General features: G+C 43.7%; 1 protein-coding gene, 1 long non-coding RNA gene and 1 pseudogene across 2 annotated transcripts in view; 1 reads left to right on the forward strand and 2 right to left on the reverse strand.

Annotated features, from left to right (window-relative positions):
• Nucleotides 1–3,378: 3,378 nt before the first annotated feature.
• Nucleotides 3,379–17,698, forward strand: part of PPP2R1B (protein phosphatase 2 scaffold subunit Abeta) — a 56,414-nt gene continuing 42,094 nt past the window's right edge. Inside the window, exon 1 of the mRNA XM_032285613.1 lies at nucleotides 3,379–3,475. The gene's annotated coding sequence lies outside the window, so the exon portion shown is untranslated. The remainder of the gene's footprint in view (nucleotides 3,476–17,698) is intronic.
• LOC116556310 lies at nucleotides 7,450–8,177 on the reverse strand (annotated as a pseudogene).
• Nucleotides 16,667–17,645, reverse strand: LOC116556312. Its single transcript, XR_004270938.1, has 2 exons — nucleotides 17,223–17,645; nucleotides 16,667–16,772 (listed from the first exon to the last, which is right to left on the reverse strand). It is a non-coding gene; the product is annotated as an uncharacterized LOC116556312 (long non-coding RNA).

Consider the following 17,698-nt stretch of genomic DNA (forward strand, 5'->3'; position numbering starts at 1 on the left):
AAAGGAATTAATATATGAACATTGTACCTGAAAGAGATGAAGTTCCTAGATCCATCTTAAGTTTTTGGAATAAGAATCACTGGACTATGAGAGTCTAATTTTCTTAGAAATCTTGATCCAGTTATATCTAACACTTAGGTAATTTCCCCCTTTGTTGGGGTTGTCAGAAGGAATAAAACTTTTTTTTAAATTTCTTTTTTTTATATTTTAGAAATGGCACCTGCTATATTGTTCAGGGTAGCCTTGAACAATATACAGTCCTGCTCAACCTCTTGATTGGCTAAGACTACAGGCATGCACCACTGCACCCAGCTGGAATAATTTTTTTTTTTTTGTAAATGAATTTCTAATGTTCTTGCTATGCCATTCACTTTATATCCTATAACTTCTAGCAGCTATCTGGTTTTGTGCCATTGGTTATCATTCTTCTTCCCATAGAGCCCCAGATGCCCTTAACTTGGTTTGATATATTTCTTCCAAATTGTTTGAGGAAAGGATGCTTTCAGTAGTATAATTCCAGGAAGGAGAAGTCCAAACCTTAATTTCTTTTCCCTTCTCTAGAATGTCATCTTTCTCTGTGTTTGTTACTTTTACTTTTAGGGCTGAGTCTCGTTTTTCTAAGAAGGCTTTCTAGACTTCAGACCCTTTGGTTCTTTATTTTCAGAGCCTTCTTGACTATCCAGTGTCCTTACTAATGGCATAGAACCTTAACATATAAACCATGCAAACCTGCCTGCCAAGGACATTGTTGGCATGCGAGGGGCAAAGACCACATCACACTCCTATGTATGTCAACATGGTTCCCTGAACATTTTGGTCCTGTACATGCTTATTGATAATGAAGAAAGAAAAGCAAAAAGAGACATGGGACTAATGTACAAACCGTTGCTCTCAACTTGGCATGGATTAGACCTTAGAAAATATGGCAAGTTGGTTGGACATAGCTCATGCTTGTAATTCCAGCACTTTGGAAGGCTGAGGCAGGCGGATGACTTGAGGTCAAGAGTTTGAGAACAGCCTAACATGGTGAAACTCGCATCTCTACTAAAAATACAAAAATTAGCCAGATGTGGTGGTGGGCACCTGTAATCCCAGCTACTCAGGAGGCTGAGGCAGGAGAATCGCTTGAACCCAGTAGGTGGAAGTTTCAGTGAGCCGAGATCATGCCACTGCACTCCAGACTGAGCGACAGAACAGATTCTGTCTAAAAAGAAAAAAAAAGAAAAAAGAAAAAGAAAGAAAAAAAAAGAAAAGAAAATATGGCAAATCATAAATCCTGCCTGTAGTACTCAAAAGGGGCAATTTGGAAGATGTGAATGTGTGTATTTTGTCAATTCTCCTGAAATACAAGGGCTTCTGCACAAAAGCAGATTCCACAGGGTAGCTTCTAAAAAGAGAGAGAGGGTACCTTTATTGAATATTCCTATTGTGACTTGCTTTTGGAGAGTCAGACCTAGCCCTGGAGATCTTCTGAACAAGTTTGAGGCAGAAAGTCCCTCCTCCAGGTGTGAGGAGGTGCTCAGGACATGTAGCTACATGTCCTGCTAGGAAAAGGAAGTCTGACTGGAAGATGACTGTAGCAGTACATTAGATTGAATAATATTAAGTAGCAAGGGATATTTTAAAACTAAAAGCTGTTTTGGCTCTGTCTTCAGCTGTGGATTCAGCATAGAACTGACATTTAAACAAATGATAACCAACACATTTGAGAAATGAAATGAGGGAAATTTAGATTAGGGATGTGAGATTATGGAACTGCAGTGACAAGGAAAAACTGGGAATTTCCAATTGTAGGTTGGTAGAATAAATAGTCTGTGTTAAAATTAGCAGTTGGGTTTAAATAACATTTTGCCTGAGTATGAACTTCCCCCCACCAACCTTTTTTTTTTTTTTTTTTTTTTTTTTTAAATGAATCCTCATAAAATACTTTAGATGGTAGGGCTTTTTGTTTGTTTTTGGTTTTGCTTCTGGTTTCTGGGCTTGTTCTGTCATTACATGCCTAGAGATGAAAGTATGTAAGTTGGCTGTATGAGGTGGCTGACACCTGTAATCCCAGCACTTTGGGAGGCTGAGGTGGGAGGATCGTTTGAGGCCAGGAGTTCAAAACCAGCCTGGGCAACAAAGCTAGATCCCGCTTCTATATTTTAAAAATATGCATATATAATTAAAAGCAAGAAAAGTATATAAATGAGGCAACTTCTTGGTGGTCCCAATAGCCAAAAGATCAGGTGATTTATGACAAACTTCCTCTGATAAGGGTTTTTTGCAGACCTTCAGCCATGGATTTCAGACCTACTTGCCTTACAAGAGTTCTCTTTGACCTTCACTCCTGCACAAACTGTATTTGGCAAGTGGTGCTGTTGGCCTTTGACTGATCATTTTAACTCTGGAATCCCAAGTTGCCAAATGAGAAGGGCATGTGTTTTTGGTTGGTTGATTAGCTGCTTCAACAGCGTAGTACCCTATGCTGAAGAAGTTGTGACCTGTGAAGCAGCAGTTCTCCAATGGAGCTACAGAGACAAAACCTAGGGATCATTTAAAAATTTGCCACTATCTGGTTGACCACTCAGGAATTCTGAGTGTGTGGTCAGGGGTCAGCCCAGGCATCATTATGGATTTGTTTTGTTTTGTTTTAGATGGAGTCTTACTCTGGTGCCCAGCCTGGAGTGCAGTGGCACTGTCCTGGCTCACTGCAACCTCTACCTCCTGGGTTTAAGCGATTCTCCTGCCTCAGCCTTCTGAGTAGCTGAGACTATAGGGACATGCCACGACACCCGGCTAATTTTTGTATTTTTGGTAGAGACGGGGTTTCACCATGTTGACCAGGCTGGTGTCGAACTCCTGACCTCATGATCCACCCAACTTGGCCTCCCAAGGTGCCGGGATCACAGGCATCAGCCACCGTGCCCAGCCATCATTATGTTTTTTAAAAACATAAAATCTCTAGGTGATTTAGCTAATAGGTAGCTAGAGTTGAACACCACTGCTCTGGATAAAGACTGAGAGACCAACAATCACACCAAAGCATCAAAGGTAATCAAGCAGGCAAAACGTTTGGTGTCCTTTTCTAATTGAGACTCCTGGTTACCCAGGCCTTCATCTAGGTCACCACAGACCCATTTCTCTGTCTATTCCAGCCCATCAAGCCTTACCTGCCCTCTCTCCCATTCCCTCTGGGCAGCTGCTTTCTGGGAAACAATTAACTAATATGATACTGAAGTACGCTAATGGATGTTAATAATTAACTGTAGTTCTCTTCCCATTGATCCTCTCATCTTAGTACACTGAATGACAACTCATCTGGTAAAAGACTAAAATGACTATAATTTTGGCAAGTGCAGACCTATTCAGTGCCATGTGATTGAATGATTGTTCAGGTGGTAGGAGAGAGCGTGGGCAGGCCAACCTGCCCTTCAGGAAGACTGCCTGGCCTTCAAATTCAACCTTATTGCTTGATAGTACTCGGCCTGCTCAGGTGAGGAACTATGGCTGCCTTGAGTAGGACAATGGGGGAAAAAAGGTGTGTGAGTATTAAACTCTTCTACTCAACATATTGCGGGAGCCTACTTTGTTCGGTTTTAAAGTATAATTTAGCGGGCCAGATGTGGTAGCTCACACTTGTACTCCCAGCACTTTGGGAGGCCGAGGCAGGCAGATCACGAGGTCAAGAGATCGAGACCGTCCTGGCCAACATGGTGAAACCTGGTCTCTACTAAAAATACAAACATTAGCCAGGCATGGTGGTGCTCGCCTGTAGTCCCAGCTACTCGGGAGGCTGAGGCAGGAGAATCGCTTGAACCCAGGAGACGGAGGTTGCAGTGAGCCAAGATCACGCCGCTATACTCCAGCCTGGTGACAGAGCGAGACTTCTCCTCAAAATAAATAAATAAATAAATAAATAAATAAATAAAAATAATATAATTAGCTCTGTTTATTTGAGAGAAGCACAGTAAAGACCCTATTTTACCTTTGTTAGTCTGCCTCTGGTCTTTGCAGAGAGAGTTTCTCTGGAGCTGCTGCCACTGCCCTCAGACATGAGAGCAAAGGTTAATCTCATTTTGAGAGAAATGACCTGAAATGTGTTCACTCAGCCAACAACAAGACACCATGTACCATTCAGGAGTTGGTCTCTCCTCTCTCCTGTCTCCCTGTTAACACTATGTTTCTAAGCCTCCCTGGTATTTCCTATAATGTGCTCCATTTTTTTCCTTGCCAGTGAAATATTTGTGGGGATATATAGAAAAGAAGGCTGGTTTTTCAGTGCTGCATGTATAAAAGAATCTTATGGATTCTTTAAAACTCACCCCTTTTGTTGTGTCTTTTTTTATATTTGTGTTCTTGTAGTCTGTGATTACTGGAAATATTCTAGAAAACAGCACCAAAGTGTAAATTTATTGTCATGTTTTCTTGTTTTGTTTTTGTTTTACTCCAAAGTATCACTGTCTCTGACAGCATAAGGCCACCGTGTCTGCCAGGCTTTTATTAGACTTCTGTAATGTCCAGCAGAGGGCATCCTATTCTCACGAAAATCTCAGAGCCCCTTTCCCTCCAGCAATTTAGTTCATGTTGGTTTTTGTTGTAATTCCAGTATAAGTTAATTTTTTTTTTTTTTTTTTTGAGATGGAGTCTCGCTTTGTCGCCTAGGCTGGAGTACAGTGGCACAATCTTGGCTCACTGCAACCTCCTCCTCATGGGTTCAAGCGATTCTCCTGCCTCAGCCTACAGAGTAGCTGGGATTACAGATGCGTGCCGCTATGTCCAGCTAATTTCTTGTATTTTTAGTAGAGACGGGGTTTCACTATGTTGATCAGGCTAGTCTCAAACTCCTGACCTTATGATCCTCCTGCCTCGGCCTCCCAAAGTTCTGGGATTATAGGCGTGAGCCATTGTACCCGGCTGTAAGGTGAAATATCTTAACTGCTTTTTTTAGAATCTGTATTTCTGCATTGGACTCTTGTATTGCTATTATTGCAAAAATTTCTTGGAGAAAGCCATGTCCATAACTTACCAAGGGGTGAATTGCCCTTCACAACAGTGACTCCCTGATTGGTTGAGGATTCTCAAGTCAAAGATTCTAAAGTCAATTCTCAGTTGATTTCAGTTGTGTTTAGCATGACCTTGATGGTGTTCATAGGTAACATAAAATGTGCTTAGTTGAGAGGAGGAAGCAGCTAGTTTTAGGGGCAATTACCAGTCATTTGCCCATTTTCAGGGTTCCAAATATGAGCAAACCATATCACATACACAGTCCTAACTGGCAACTTATTGATAGTGCCAAAGGCAACTCAGAAGATATCTCAAAGTCCATGGTTCTCGCTTTCAGATGCTAACACGCTATCCATAGCACAGTAACTCAAGGGAAGGTAGTGGCATTTAGCAGGGCCTGAGCCCAAGCAAAAGGCATTAGAATGCCTTTGCTCCCCATGCCTAGGCCATGGGTTGAAAAGCTCACATTTGCAGAAAGAAGTAGAATTTGCATTTTAAAAGTATAGAGTAACCGCCTAGACCAGATTTGGGCCTTGAGGAACAATGTCAGCTCTGCCAGATATAGAAGGGAATTCTATTCTTTATGAGTGTAATGCCTGATACCCTCCTTTGAGCTCAATCTTAGAAATATGGGACTGTACTGGTTTCGGATTTAGGAGGGTATTTTGTTTATTGGTTGGTTTTTGTTTTGTTTTTTTGAGATGGAGTCTTGCTCTGTTGCCCAGGCTGGAGTACAGTGGCACAATCTTGGTTCACCGCAACCTCCACCTCCTAGGTTCAAACAATTCTCCTGCCTCAGCCTCCCGAGTAGCTGGGATACAGGCACACACCACCATACCTGGCTAATTTTTGTATTTTTAGTAGAGATAGAGTTTTACCATGTTGACCAGGCTGGTCTCAAACTCCTGACGTCTGGTGACCTAGCCACCTGCACCTCCCAAAGTGCTGGGATTATGGGCATGAGCCACTGTGTCTGGCCTTGGTTTTTGTTTTTTTAATACACCCTCTAGAATGTCAGATTTGCTCCATGGAGGAATCATGAATAATAGCTAACACATATTAAGCATTTACTATATATCAGGATTTTAATTTTATTATTTATTTATTATCCACCCAGGCTGGAGTGCAGTGGCACACTCATAGCTCACTGCAGCCTCAAACTTCTGGGCCAAGTGATCCTCCCACCTAGGCTCCTGAGTGGCTGGGAAATGCAGGCGTGTGCCACCACACCCCACTTACGTCAGGAATGCTTTTAGTTGCTTTTTTCTCACAGAGTCCTCACAACAACCTCATGAAGTCAATAACTATTATTAACCTCTTTTTATAGATGGGGAAACTGATGCTTGGAGATATTATTAAATGTCTTGCCCAAGATCACCTAGGTAGAAAGTTGCAGGCCTACAGTTCAAACCCAAGCAGTCTGACGCCTGAGCCTCTCTTTTAACCATGACCTTATACTCCCTATTTCATAAACTCTTTGAAGTCCATAGTCTTTTTGGATGATATGTTGGGGGAACCTAGAGGATTCAATAGGCAAAGATGAGAACAAGATGTAGTCAAAGTTGTTTCACTTTATAAAAAAATAAGATTTGGAGGCCGGGCGCGGTGGCTCACGCCTGTAATCCCAGCACTTTGGGAGGCCGAGGCGGGTGGATCACAAGGTCAAGAGATCGAGACCATCCTGGTCAACACAGTGAAACCCCGTCTCTACTAAAAATACAAAAAATTAGCTGGGCATGGTGGCGTGTGCGTGTAATCCCAGCTACTCTGTAGGCTGAGGCAGGAGAATTGCCTGAACCCAGGAGGCGGAGGTTGCCGTGAGCCGAGATCGCGCCATTGCACTCCAGCCTGGATAACAAGAGCGAAACTCCGTCTCAAAAAAAAAATAATAATAATAAGATTTGGTTGGGCACGGTAGCTCACACCTGTAATCCCATCACTTTGAGGGATTAAAGCACTTTGAAGGCTGAGGCAGGTGGATCACCTGAGGTCAGGAGTTCGAGACCAGCCTGGCTAACATGGTGAAACCCTGTCTCTACTAAAAAAAAAGAAAAAATACAAAATTAGCCAGGTGTGGTGGCATGCCTATAATCCCAGCTATTCGGGAGGCTGAGGCAGGAGAACTGCTTGAACCCGGGAGGTAGAGGTTGCAGTGAGTTGAGTTTGCACCACTGCACTCCAGCCTGGGCGACAGAGTGAGAATCCATCTCAAAAAAAAAAAAAAAAAGTTATTTATTCATTTACAGATAGGGTCTCACTATGTTACCCAGGCTGGCCTCAAACTCCTGGGCTTAAGTGATCCTCCTGCCTCAGCCTCCTGAGTAGCTAGGACTACAGGCACTTGTTTCACTTTTTTTTTTGGGGGGGTGCTGTGTACATAGGGTGCTTTATTCTCCACAGTGATACATGCTAAGGTGGGTTGGGCTTGGGCTCACGTCCCCATATGTACAGAATTGTATAAAGTGGGTCTCTGAGAAGCCCGATGTGCCTTGATGTGGAAAGGGAGATGGGGAAGATGGAAGTGGACATTACAACCAGGGATGTGTTCAGTCCTGTGCTGGTTCTGGCCTGGAATTTAGGAAGATAAGGCGGCTCTCACTGTGGTCACTTCCAGGCAGTGGATGCCTGCCAGGCTTGGAAGGCTTTCTGTACCACATCTTCCCACTGGGCATCTGATGTCTCCCAAACCCAGGCAGGAACCCCTGGCACAGGCAGGCTTACTCCAGCCATTGTCCTTTTCACCAGCTCTACATGTTCTGGGTCCATGGGAATAGAGCTGTGGTTGTTCAGCGCTGTAGCTCCTTCCTCATCTTCATCTTCACTCTCTAATGGTGAGTCTGGCAAATGAAGCCCCAGGGCCTGGATTCAATCCTGGATGTCAGCAACTACATCTCCATCCCCAATTGGTGCTAGCTCCACCTCCTCTTGTTCAGGATCTTGGTTCAGGGGCTGGTAGGAATAGCTAGCTGGGCCCGACCCCATTTCCTCCTGTTCTTCCTCAGGCTCCTCACTGCTCCAATCCCCAGTGCCTTCTGAAGGGCCCTGATGTGGCCCCAGTTCCTCAGTCGGATTGGGGAAGATACACTCAGGGCCCATGCTGTCCCACCCTAAAACTACTGTTGCCATCCATGCAGGAGGGCCTGACAGATGCCCTTCAGGCCCCATGGCCTCCCCTCAAATGGTCCCACCTGCGGCGTCCCCCACCCGCCCCCATCTGAATCCCGGCTTCTGTCTCCACGCGCCTCACCCGCTCAGAGCCCCTGTTTCACTTTTTTTTTTATCACCTTCTTAATCCACTTCCAGCAACCGCAGCCTGGTGTCCTAATAGAACAGGGTGCAGCTGGTACATTCAGTGTTTGTAGGGGCTTTCCTAGAACACTGGGGGCCTCCAGCTAATTTTAACCACATAGCTAGATCAGAGAGGGAGTTGATTTCCTGAAGTCCTAGAAGTTAGTGGAAATTCCGGTTTCTGATTACAATCCCAGCTGGATTTCTGCCGAAATGTGACTTTTGTGTCCAGGGGATCTTGGCACTGGACCTTTCTTACTCCTATGATTTTTCTCCTACCAGTTCTGCGGAGCAGTTCAGAAAAGGAAGTGGGAAAGAATACCATCTTCGGTGGAGACCAAGGGCAAAATTTTCAGGGGAACAGGAATATTTTAAGTTGGCCCTGATGTTGCTAAATCAAACCTCTGTCTAGTTGGATCCTGGGGGCAGTGTGCCCAGCTGCTGAAAGCTACTACTTATGTTGGCTGAGTCTAGTACAAGACATGGTGATAAGTGCTCCGGCATGGTAGCTCATACCTATAATCCCAGCACTTTGAGAGGATGAGTGGAGAGGACTGCCTGAGACCAGGAGTTCAAGACCAGCCTGGGCAACATGGTGAGACCCTGTCTCTATTTTTTTCTTTTCTTTTTTCTTTTTTTGAGATGGAGTTTTGCTCTTGTTGCCCAGGCTGGAGTGCAATGGTGCAATCTCGGCTCACCACAACCACCACCTCCCAGGTTCAAGCGATTCTCCTGCCTCAGCCTCCCAAGTAGCTGGGATTACAGGCATGCACCACCATGCCTGGCTAATTTTTTGTATTTTTAGTAGAGATGGGGTTTCTCCATGTTGGTCAGGCTGGTCTTGAACTCCCAATCTCAGGTGATCCGCCTGCATCGGCCTCCCAAAGTCCTGGGATTATAGGTGTGAGCCGCCTTGCCTGGCCAATTCTTTTCTTTTAAGAAAAAGATATGGTGATAAGAGGCGTACAAAAATGAGAGAGAACAAAGAAATCTGGACTTGACTTTGTGGGTATAGCAGAGCTAGACAGGGAATAGCTGGGCAGGAGTTACTTACCATACACATCTGTGGATGCCAGAGGAAAGACAGCCAGGGCCAAGCAGAGAGTACAGTCTGGAGCATGGTAAACCAAGAGCTAAAAGGTTTGCTTGTTTCAATAGGTAATAATCTTCACAGTTCAAAATTCAAAAAGCCTAAATGCAATGTGGTATTCTGGAGTGAGTCCTGCAACAGAAGAAGGACTTTAATGGAAAAATGGGTGAAATTTGAGTAAGATCTGGAGTTTAGGCAAAGTACAAATGAATGTACTGTACATTGAAAAATTTCCATCTCTGTTCACCAGACACCCCATTACCGTGCCATAAACAACCAATGTTATTCATTACGTGTGTCCTCCTAGAGTTTTTTCATATATACACAAGCATGTATGTGTACATTCTATTTCACACAAATGGTAAGATACTATGTACACTGTTTTTCCCTTACCTTTTTTTTAAAAAAAGTAATAATCTGAGTCACGGCACACATACAAATAATAATTAAGATATGGCTGGGTATGGTGGCTCATGCTTGTAATCCCAGCACTTTGGGAGGCAAGATGGGCTAATCACTTGAGCCCAGGAGTTCGAGACCAGCCTGGGCAAAATGATGAAACTCTGTCTCTACAAAAAATACAAAAATTAGCCAGGCATGGTGGCGTACTCCTGTAATCCCAGCTATTCAGTAGGCTGAGGCAAGAGGATCACCTGAGCCCAGGAGACTGAGACTACAGTGGGCCATGATCATGCCACTGCACTCCAGCCTGGGTAAAAGAGTGAGACCCTGTCTCAAAAAACAACAACAACAACAAAAAAGATGATTGTAATTTTAGCCATTTAGGAGCTATTATTTCTTAACATTTTCAGCTTAAATTATACTTACAACATCAGTAACACTGTATACCTTGCTTTTTCGCTTAACACCATAACAAAAGATTTTTTTCAAGTGGTATACAGCCTCTAGCAAGATAAGTGGGGTGAGGGGGCGGGTTTCTGGCCTGAGAACATTAGAGCCCTTTCATAGCACTCAAAGGCCTAAGGCTTTTGAGAAAGGTCACCATGCCTGTTTGAGCTTCAGGTTTTCCATAGCTTAAATCTAGGCTTGTGATGCCCATAATCCCATCACTTTGGGATGCCGAAGCAGGTGGGTCACCTGAGTCCAGGAGTTCGAGAGTAACCTGGCCAAAGTGGTGAAACTCCATCTTTACTAAAAATACAAAAATTAGCCAGGCATAGTGGCACATGCCTGTAATCCCAGCTACTTGGGAGGCTGAGGCAAGAGAATCGCTTGAACCAGGAAGGTGGAAGTTGCAGTGAGCTGAGATTGCCCCATTGCACTCCAGCCTGGGTGACAGTCTGAGAAACAAACCAATAAAAATCTACTCTTGTGGCTAAAGGAGGTACTGACTCTGACTGCTGTTCTTAGAGAACTGGAGCCTGTACACCTTGAACATAGGTCTACAGATGTTCTCTTCTGTGTTTGGCATGGACATCAGATTCAGTGAGTCCTTGGCAATATATAACACAACTTCTAACATCTGCATGATACTTCCCACTAACAAAGCACCTTTTGTTATGGCTCTCACTCCTCACAAGTCTGAGAGGTAAAAACTCTATTTTACTGATGAAAAAGTATTCTAGAACAGATATTCTGACTCTGTAAATCATGTACCCTTTCATTCTTTCATGTGGGTCTTTTCTGTTGCCAAAGCTCAATTGATTGGAGTATTTTCCTATTTGCTTCCACTTCCTCAGTAGATAAAAACTGTAAATGGATAATATTCTAGTGCTTTCTCTTGCCAGGCACTAACTAAACACTTTATATGAATTATTTAATCTTTTTAACAACCACATGAGGTAAGCTTGACAGACCCACTGTATAAATGTAGAAACCAAGATTCAGAGAGGATAAATTATTTGCCCAAAGTCACACAGCTAGTAATTGGTAGAGACGGGATTTCAATCTACATCTTCCTGACTCCGGAGTATCCTCTCCTAACCATTGTATGTACTATTGTGAAAGGTAATTTCCTGTCCTGTTCTGTCTTGTCTTCTCTTCTCTTCTCTTTTTTCTTCCCTTCTCTTCTTTTTCTCCTCTCATTTCCTCTCCTTTCTTCTTTTCTTTTCTTTTCTGTTTTTTTTTTTTCTTGTTCTGTCACCCAGGCTGGAGTGCAGTGGAATGATCATGGCTAACTGTGGCCTCTGCCTCTCGGGCTCAAGCGATTCTCTCACCTTAGCCTCCCAAATAGCCAGGCATGCACCACTGCCTGGCTAATTTTTACATTTTTACATTTTTTGTAGAGATGAGGTTTTACCATGTTGCCTAGGCTGGTCTCAAACTCCTGAGCTCCAGCGATCTGCCCACCTGTTCTTCCCAAAGTGTTGGGATTACAGACGTGAGCCACCCAGCCACCGAGCCTGGCTGTCCTATTTCTTTGATTTGCTCTTCCCAAGAATTTAAGCAAAGTTTGCCTTGGAAATTGAATACCTTTGTTATATATGATGATGAGCTGTGAAATGGAGGTAGGAGATGGAGGAGGGAGTAGCAATAATCACTGATTATGAGTTCCGCAGCTGCTTCTGATTTATTGGGACTTCAGGTAAAGTTCCCTTTCTCTTTGTTGGAGTATTCCCATCCATAAAAAATGGGATTAAAACTTTGCCAAGAGAAAAACAAAGGCAAGAAAGAAGGCTAAAATACTGAGCTGAAATTGAGGGGAAAATATTTGAGTTCCATAGAATGGCGACATACTTTGCATAAATATAAATTTAAAATATCATTAATGCTATAGTGATAATCACTACTCTGCAATTAATTAAGTACAGCCCTGGGAATCAGTTTACCAGGGTCATCTTGCCAAATGAAGATAGTTGGAAAATGCCTCCTTGTGCCTCAGGTCTCCCACTCCTGTCATCCACCACTCCCTTGATGTTCCTGTCAGGGGGACAACAGTCTGAATCTGCCCTGAGACACTTACAGGTGTCCTGCATTTGGCCTTCTTGCACAGTGGGGTGACTGTGGAGCAGATCAGCGTTTGAATGAGAAACTATTTGTAAAGCTTTTTGGCTGTGAGGGAGAGGCAAGCTTAGCAACCGTGAGGCAATGGGCCAGAGAAGATGATAGTGATGTCACTTAGATCCTCATGACTGATGCTTTTCTTTTCCTTTCTTTCTTTCTTTTTTTTTTTTTTGAGATGGATTGTCACTCTAGTGCCCAGCCTGGAGTACAATGGCCCTGTCTCGGCTCATTGCAAACTCTCCCTCCCAGTTTCAAGCGATTCTTCTGCCTCAGCCTCCCAAGTAGCTGGGATTACAGGCACATGCCACCACACCTCGCTAATTTTTGTATTTTTAGTAGAGACAGGATTTCACTATGTTGGTCAGGCTGGCCTCAAACTCCTGATCTTAGGTGATCTGCCCTCCTCTGTCTCCCAAAGTGCTGGGATTACAGGCATGAGCCACCATGCCTAGCTGATGATTGATGCTTTTCTGATGTGACTTTGAGAGCTGTTACAAACACAAGAGTTGATGGCCGTCAATCCCATCTGCTGTACTTCCTATATTCTTGATGCTTTGTCTTATAGGAACAGGGCAAGTCTAGCCTAGTCTTCCTCTGATTCACACTGGATGAGTGAACTGCATGTGGGGGTCAGAACTCAGTGCTTTTGTACTGAGGATGTTACCTTATTACCGGAGGGTAATCTTAAACCTAATTTCAACCTAATTTCAGCTGGTGCCTTTGCAATTCCTTGGTTATTAGTTTCTTGTGGGATGTGTGTGGGAAGTGGAGAGGAGACCTGAGGGAGCAATAGTGGGAGGATATGGAAATAGCTCAGTGTCACAGTACTGTATTGGTAGTGCTTGGCTAAATTCCAGAAGTCCAGCAAAAGAAGGACTATCTTTTCTATTTTATTTATTCAGAGACAAAATTTATTTATTTATTATTTTATTTATTTACTTCTTTTTAGAGACAGGGTCTGGCTCTATTGTCAGGCTGGAGTGTAGTGATGTGATCATAGCTCACTGCAGCCTCCAATTCCTGGGCTCAAGTGATCCTTCCATCTCAGCCTCCTAAGCAGTTGGGACTACAGGTGCACCAGCACACTCTGCTATTTTTTTTTCCCGGTAGAGACAGGGTAATGCTACATTTCTCAGATTGTGGGACCATCTTTTGAATCTGGCAAAACCCATAACCTATAGATCCAGAATTGCTTACTGATAAGTCATTTGATTTCTTCTGGACACAAGTGGCCTCCAAAGACTTTTAGACTCTACCTGAGCAGATGCTTGTTTATTGACACGGAAGTTATTTTTCTAGATGAACTTTTAAAATCAATGATTTTTAAATATCAGTGCACACCAGAATCACTCAGTGGACACTGTAAACTATCTGGCCCCATTCTTAAAGACTATGATTCAGTAGGTCTGGGTTAGAGGCCAGAAGTCTGCATGTTTAACAGGCATCTTAGGTGATTCAGATGGTCAGCCTAGAATTTGGCCCAGGTTTTGAACTAGTCTCTTTCCACTGCAGTCTGTTTTAATCACCTTCATTGAAGGATTTATTAGCATCTCCATGTTTATTATCTGTTTCATTCTCATAGTATCACAGTAACTCAAGCGGGAACAAGAGGCGGTTAGCTCCATTTTATGGGATATAAGGAGGTGGAAGGTGGGATTGAGGCACTGGGAGAGGTAGGTCATGGTGAGTCAGAGACAGAGACAGGAACTGAAGTCCAAAATTGAAGACTCCCAGACCAGGCAATTTTCTGGGGCCTGTTTTCTCAGCTTGTGATTTTATATTTAATCATAGTTATTCCCTGGGTCTCCAGTTCATTGTATTTGGGTAAGAAAAGCATATTTGTGTTTTAAACAAAGTAGTTTAGCATCAGGGTGCCAGCTTTTGTTAGCGTATCAAGGCTCTCTTAAGCTTCAGCTAATATCTAGAATAGTATGTGTGCAACTGACCTAATCTGCGTCTCTTTGTGCTTGCTTCCTTTATTATTTCTGAAGACGTTTTTTCTTTTTTTTGAGACAGGGTCTCACTCTGTCACCCAGGCTGGAGTGCAGTGGCAATCACAGCTCACTGCAGCCTCGACTTCCTAGGCTCAAGTGATCCTCCCACCTCAGCCTCCTGAGTAGCTGAAATGAGATGTGCACTACAGGCCTGGCTAATTTTTTTTTTGTAGGGATGGAGATCTCACTATGTTGCTAGGTCTGGTCTTGAAATCCTGGACTCAAGCAATCCTCCTATCTCGGCCTCCCAAAGTGCAAGGATTACAGGTGTGAGCCACTGCACCTGGCCAAGACTTTTTTTTTTCTTTTTTTTTTTTTTTGGAGACAGGGTCTTGCTTTCTCACCCAGGGAAGAGTGCAGTGGTGTGACCTCAGCTCACTGCAGCCTTGACCTCCTGGGCTCAAGTGATCCTCCCACTTCAGCCTCCTGAGTAGCTGGAACTATAGGTGCACACTACCATGTCCTACTAATTTTTTTTTTCTGTAGAGATGGGGTTTTGCCATGTTGCCCATGGCTAGTCTTGAACTCCTGAGTTCAAGTGATCTACCACATGCACCACTGCCCCAGATGGACTTTTCACATAAAGTATAAGGGAACAGATATCTCTTCTCCATACCTACAGAAATCCCCTCTGATCTGTTAAAATACTAAGTTAAAAAACTTCTTAGCCCTCTGTCTCTCAAAAGTTGGGTAGTATTAAATATATGGATCCATTTTTAGCCTGGACTATATGGTGAGACTGTCTCCATACACACACACAGACACACACACACACACACACACACACACAGCTGGATGTGGTGGCACATAGCTCTGTCTGCACACATACACACAACTCTGGATGTGGTGGCACATAGCAATAGTCCTAGCTACTCAGGAGGCTGAGGCTGGAGGATTGCTTAAGTCTAGGAGTTTGAGGTTACAGTGAGCTATGATCGTGCCACTGCACTCCAGTCTGGGAAACAGAGCAAGACCCTGTTTCTTAAAAACACATATACACACACAACAATGATAATTTTAAAAAATCCTGAAAACTCAGTTAAATCATTATTGTTACTATTATTATTTTAGAGACAGGGGTCTCACTTGTGTTGTCCAGGTTGGTCATGAACCCCTGGGCTCAAGTGATGCTCCCACCTCAGCCTCCTGAGTAACTGGGAGTACAGGCATGCATTACCGTGTTTAGTTAAATTGTTTTTATTATGCTGTGGTTATTTAAATTTACAAATATTAAGTAGGAAATAATGTGCTTTTGTTTCTAGTTCTTATACAGCTAAAAAAACCACAACAAATTTACAAAGTAAATACAAATGAAACCACAAAATGAAAACATTCAGTTAAATATATTATAGTAATTTAACATGACAAATGATGTATTTTGCTAAAACTATCATCCCTTATATTGTTACTATGGTGTTGCCTGCTATAGCTCAGCTTCTTTTGTGTTCAACATGGCTATGCCAGCATGTGACTCCTGACATCTTCATTTTCTCACCATTTTTCTCTGTTACAACTATTGAATACTGCAATCTCATGATGTCATTTGGCTATCATATTGTGCATGAAAGTATCATTCTCATTTTAAAACCACCTCTGTTCTTTTCTCGTTATCCCAGAACAGTAAAAGCAGCACTAAAACACACATGTAAATGTAGGTGCTGAAATTGTGTGGTAATACTGAGTTGTAAGGTGGTCACCCAAATAATTCAGAATATGCTTATGCAAATCTAAAAAATATGAAAATGAAAATAAAACCCTAAAGAATACATTCACAGACCTAATTTGAGAAAACCCGTTCAGGTCTGCTAGTTCCCAAACTTTCTTTTTTTTTTGTTTTAAGACGGGATTTCACCATGTTGATCAGGCTGGTCTTGAACTCCCGACCTCAGGTGATCCGCCCGCCTTGGCCTCCCAGAGTGCTGGGATTACAGGTGTGAGCCACCGCGCCTGGCCTTTTTTTTTTTTTCACCCCCAAACTTTCATTACTACCAAAGGCTCTATCTATTGTGCTTACTTCCAAGAACCCCATTTATGTATGTATGTATTTATTTATTTATTTTTGAGACCAGGTCTCACTCTGCTGCCCAGACTGGAGTACAGTGGTGTGATCTTGGCTCACTGCAACCTCCATCTCCTGGGCCCAAGCAGTTCTCACTCATGTTAGCCTCCTGAGTAGCTGGGACTACAGGCGGCCATCACCAGCCCAGCCAATTTTTGTTTTTTTTTTTTAAGTAGAGATGCGGGTTTCACCAAGTTGGCCAGGCTGGTCTTGAACTCCTGGCCTCAAGTGATCCACCCGCCTCAGCCTCAGAACCCCATGTTTTAAAAAAGTTTGCTTCCTACACACTGCATTAATAGTTTTAATTTTATTAATCAGGCACATAGAATTACCATTTCGGAACTTGTGATCACCATATGTAGTTATCACTCCAAGCTGCTTAAATTCCAGTCTAAAACAAACAAAAAGGACATTCTAGTTATTCTGTGCTGCCCTGATAAGGGTAAGTGAAAACTTTCCATTCAGTTTTGTAAGAAAGAGCTCCCAGACCTCCACCTCTTCCCCTTGCTGCCTCTGAGGACTCTTGGGGGTCTAGCGAGGCCAGTCTGGGTTTTCTTGTTCAAGCAAAGTAGCTACCCCACCCAATTTGGAAGGATTAAAGCTTGTCCTAGTTTTGCTTCATTGTTGTACTTCTAGCATGCTAAAGAGCTAAAAAATGGGAGGAAGAAAATACAACAGAAGGCACCATTCCAGTACCAAACTGAAAAGAAACACAAAAACAAGAGAGCAGCATGTTTTTAACAGCTTGCGTGGAAAAAATATTGACTGGGGAGTTTGGACAGCACTGTTCATTTTCTCTCACCGCCCGCGTTATTTGTCTTACGGAGCAGGAGCCAGATACCATTCTGGAGAACAGGCCGAGGGAAGAGGTGGAGGGGTTCTATGGAAGCTTGAGGCTGAGCTGAGAAATTAGGGCTGGAGATCCTGTGGCTCAGGGCCAGGATGAAGTCAGGGGAGGTGCTAAAGCCTTCTTCCTCCTGGCCTCGGGCACTCTCTTTGGTCCGCCTGAGTCTTAAGAGGGCACAGCGCGGATCACCCAGGTAGGTCCTTGGCCCCTTCAGACAACGAGCCGGATGAATCCCTGTCTCTGTTTCTTTCGGCTGGGGAAAGGACGCAGGGGTTCCACTCGCTTTCTCAGTCCACCCATCTTCTTGAGTTCAGACCTACAGCTCCTGCATTGGGGGTCGGAAGGGAGCCTGAATCATCGGGACAGAAACTCAGCTCCCCAACCTCGGCTAAACTCGCGTGGCAGCTTTAGTCCCTCCTGCCAGGGCGCGGGGCGGGGCCTGGGCGCGGGGCGGGGCCTGGGCGCGGGGC

The sequence above is a fragment of the Sapajus apella genome, unplaced genomic scaffold (genome assembly GCF_009761245.1).
Source record: "Sapajus apella isolate SASKATOON/1434 unplaced genomic scaffold, GSC_monkey_1.0 scaffold16, whole genome shotgun sequence".
Lineage (NCBI taxonomy): Eukaryota > Metazoa > Chordata > Mammalia > Primates > Cebidae > Sapajus > Sapajus apella.